Source organism: Nelumbo lutea, chromosome 6 (assembly GCF_056320005.1).
Source record: "Nelumbo lutea isolate HS-2025 chromosome 6, American lotus-T2T, whole genome shotgun sequence".
NCBI lineage: Eukaryota > Viridiplantae > Streptophyta > Magnoliopsida > Proteales > Nelumbonaceae > Nelumbo > Nelumbo lutea.
The window spans coordinates 41,407,500-41,412,007 of NC_142689.1; positions in this window are offsets into that span (position 1 = coordinate 41,407,500).

The window sequence follows — 4,508 nt, forward strand, 5'->3', positions numbered from 1 at the left end:
TGACTTACTTGACGAGGTAAGAGACCTCGCGCACATCCAGACAGCGACCTACTAGCAGCAGGTAGCTCGCTACTACAATGCCAGAGTAAAGCAACGAAGCTTCCGAGTCGGCGACCTGGTCCTTCGTAAGATTATGGTGCCCGAATCCAGCGTGGGCAAACTTGGACCAAACTGGGAAGGGCCTTACAAAGTAAAGAGAGCGCTCGGAGGGGCATACGAGCTCGAAACCTTAGAAGGCAAACAAGTACCTCGAGCGTGGAACATCGTGAATTTAAGGCGATACTACTTATAAACCGTCAAGCGAAGTGGATGAAATCGCTATAAAGTCCTATGGGCAACGATGCAGAGCCAAGAGGAACATCGGTGTAAAGAAGCAAAGAAAAGTCAGGCATATTATCAGCTCGGCAAAAAATCAGTTCGCTTCAAAATCCTTAGCGGCAAAACAGGTCGCGGAAGTATAATAACCCGGACAAGAAACAGTGGCATATTATTAGTTCAACAAAGAATCAGTTCAGAAAAAGGAACACTTGGGCAAAAAGGTTATCTATTCCGTTGCAAGAAACAGGAGTACATTGGCCATTAGAAGGCTTCAAAAAAAAAAGGATTATCTTTACATGCCCGGAGCTACTTCTTCGCCATCAGAAAGCACTTTAACAACACCCAAAGGCCCTGCCTCTCTTTCAGAATCCGACTCGCCATCAGCAGCATTGGCCATCTCCAGAGTTATACGCGAAGTGGATATGGCACTAACATCGAGGTCGGTGTACGTGCTCCGGATCATCCACCGGCTCAACTTGAACCCCCTTCTGTAAGAATCCACCATCAGATTGTCAAAACGCGGAGAGGCAATATAGTCTTCAACAGCCTTCTTCTTGGCGTCTTCAATGCCTTGGAAAAAAATCTGCGTTTTCTCCTTGATGTCCTCCTGAAGGTATTCGACTTGATGATGCAAGTCCAACTTCAAATCCGCCATGTGTTTGACGACTACCCCCATGGCCTCGGCATCACGCTGAGACATCGCCTGCCTGGCCATGGCGACGCGAGCAGCTTCTTCGGCAGCATAAGCGGCCACCTCAGCGGCTCGGGTATTCGCCTCGGCAGCACAGAAAGCCTCTTTAGCAGCATGGGCGGCAGCCTCAGTAGCTCACGCCTGTCGCGAGCTCCTCTCCACTTGGTCTGCTAAGGCGTGAATTGAAGAATTCACCTACCAAAAGAAACAAGTGAGCAACAATAGCAAAAGCGATAGAAAATGAAGGTAGACGAAATCTGACTTACCATCATAGTGTGTGTTACGGCGCGACAGGCGGCCTGATTCAAAGGAAGATCGGTCCACGCCGCGATCTCCTCGGGGAAAGTAGCCTCCCTACTCTTCTGAAGAGCATAGTTCGACGTCAACACGCTCCTGAACTCCTCTTGAGCTCCAGAGCCCGAGGGCCCAGCTCGCGTATGAGCGGACCCAGAGTGAGCAGGAGCACCCGTATGAGTGGTCTCAGCGTAAGGTGCCCCGGTAGTTTCATACATCGGCGGAGTCACCTCGGGCTCCCTCGGCAGATCCTCCGGCGTGTGGCCTGGAACTTGAGGCTCCTCATTAGGGGGCAGCTCGGTACGAGTTCGCTTGGTGACCCGCTTCCTCCTCTTCATGCCCTGGAACAAGCGCCCCCCACGAGTTCTCTCCGCATTCATCACAACTGTAGAAACGAGTTCGACATCAGAAAAAATGAAGGAAAAAAGCAAACAAGAAATCGCAGAACTAGAAACCTACCCGAACTCAGGCCGGCCGCAATAAGCTTGGCCTCCGTCAAGTACTCATGACACGTTAAACATTGTCATGCCCATTGTCGGAGGCCCTTCACCGTCTCCTTGTCGAGAGTGACACCAGAATCAGAAGCGGCCTCACCCCACCCGGTCTGAAAGGGCCATCCTTGCGCACTTCGCACGCCGAAGTAGTCCCGCTTCTATGCCGGGACCTTATTAGGAAGATCATGCAGAAGCTTAAAGTCCGGGCGAGGAGAAAGGTAATACACTCATCTTCCCCTAGGAAGAGAACCCACTTGTCTCTTAAGCATCAAAATGGAGGAAAATATCTCCAAGTCTAAAGGGAAATTCTGCTCACAGAAAAGGGAGACTGTCCCCACTAGGTTCCGAATAGAGTTCGGGTGAAACTGGCCAATGGTAACGCCAAAGTGGTTTATGACTTCGACTAAAAGGGGGTGGAAAGGCAGTCGCAGCCCCACGACGAGTTGCTCTCGAAAACTACCCGAGGGAATGAAATATGTATACCCCCCAGGCAGATTGTAAGACATGAGTATAGATTGGAGCCCCTCGGGCGTCATGGTTGAGGGATCAAACCTATCTAGCATCCGACCTCGACGAGAGGTAGACGCCAAACTGCCCGAAGCGGCTCAGCCTACGAGTTCACAGTCATCCTCAAGTTCCACCTCGGGATCACTAAGGCAGTCAGGGGATACGACTCGGTTTGTAGAACCTACATCAGTCCTACTTGAAGAGTCGTTTGAGCTATCAAAGCTAGACATCGAAGAAAATGGGTGAATTCAGAAAGGTACTCACCGGAAGAAAGTTTTGAAGTCTCCGGAGACGGGAACAAGCCAAAAAACCTTGGAGGCTAAGTAACCAGCCTAGACGCGAGCTGAAAAAACTTGGACGCGAGCTGAAAAACTTGAACGCGAGCTGAAAAGTTGGACGCAAGCTCAATAGGCAAACCGCAGAAGTGACAAATCGACTGGGGTCCCCCACTATTTATAGCTACCATAACCAAGAACCGACCGTGCAGATCAAAGACGATCCGACGGCCCACATTCGCACTGACCACACATCCCCTGAGGTCAAAACGTGATTGGCGCATGTCTTTCCGAAAAGAGCGAAACGTTAGCGCACGTCTTTTGAAACTGACGTCGCGCCGGCACACGTCTTTCTGAAACTGATCGCGCTGCACGTCTCCCTACAATTGACAAAAACCGCCAGCGCACGTCCCTTCAGAATGGCAGAGGCGCGCTTTTTTCAAATTTAAATGACTCGCTATCACATCCCAACGACACGAATATTTGAAATTTAAACGCACGCTGTCACGACCGTCAACATTTATGAGCAGTAGGCACGTTTCCCGCCTTCTCAGAACCGAAGAACCTTGGCAAAAGCAACTCGCGCAGTCAAGATTCGAAGAACGGGACAAATCCACCTACCACCTCGCAAAACTCCCCGCATCAGGGCAAGACCCTTGGCGCGAGGAGTGGGGGGCAATTGATGAAGGAAGATTTGGCCCGACCTCATAGTTATGCGACACGTGGCAAAAGCAACAGCTCAGCACAAAAGCAAGCCTAAGGCGCAAGCACCAAGGGGAGAAACCAGCGGTCCGAACTCCCTACTAGGGGCCCGAACTCACCTTTGCCCCAAACCAGAAAGTAATCCGAACTGGCCTGCCTTGTAACAGCTCGGGATACCCCTCGCCGAACTGGCCTACCTTGTAATAGCTCGGGGTAACACCTCGCCAAACTGGCCTGCCTTGTAACAGCTCGGGATGCACCTCGCCGAATTGGCCTGCCTTGTAACAGTTCGGGATGCACCTGGCCGAACTGACCTGCCCTATACATACCTCCGAACTCAAGACTTCGCCTCGCTCACCACTCCACCACATCACCTTCAGGGCACCAAAACCAAACGAACCGTACTATGCCTGAGACTGAGGAAGTCTTTACCCGAGGACGCCGCACCTGACTGACTTGGGATTTGACGCCTGACAGCCACACTCTAAACAGCCACCTGCCACCGCCTCCTGACACCGCCATCTCCAGTTGGAGAGATGGTTAGGCAGTGACGGTTCCGTCCCCAACAAAAATGGCGACGACCGAATTGATAGACGTAAGGATAATCATACCCGACTTGACAAGGGCCTCGGAGCAAGTGTGCGAAGTGATTATAAAAGCTCCCTGCCCCCAACAAACAAGGTATGTGAGCTTTGCGCTATCTGGTCTACACTTCGCCTTTGAAAGATTACTGACTTGAGCTTCGGAGCTATCCCACCGGGTTCCCCTCGGAGTTTTCCCATCTTTCCCGTTTCAGACTCCCGGGCGCTCTAGCCCAGAGGCGAATTCGTTGACAACTAAGACCAGCCGGATTGCGCTCCATTAGTAACCATATACAATTTACAGATACAATGCAAAAGTAAAGAACAATTCATCCAAGCACCTGGATTTGCAGAGTAAAAGGCATGCTGTGCAAAAACGGAAAACTAACCCTACTAAATCATCTGGTGAACAAGAAAAATTCAGAGTTTACCATTTCATTTTTTCCTTCGAAAAACAATGCTTCACGACAGCTCCCTCCAGTGCATGTGCAATCTTCATCATCTTTCTGCTTTTAATCTACCCAAACCACCAGAACCCTCACAATTAAGGTCTAGAAATCAAAGATATCACAAGGGAAAATGAGTCGTATGTTTTGTGTTACGGCAGTCTCCTTAAATTTGATTTGTCACAAATAACCAAGAGAAG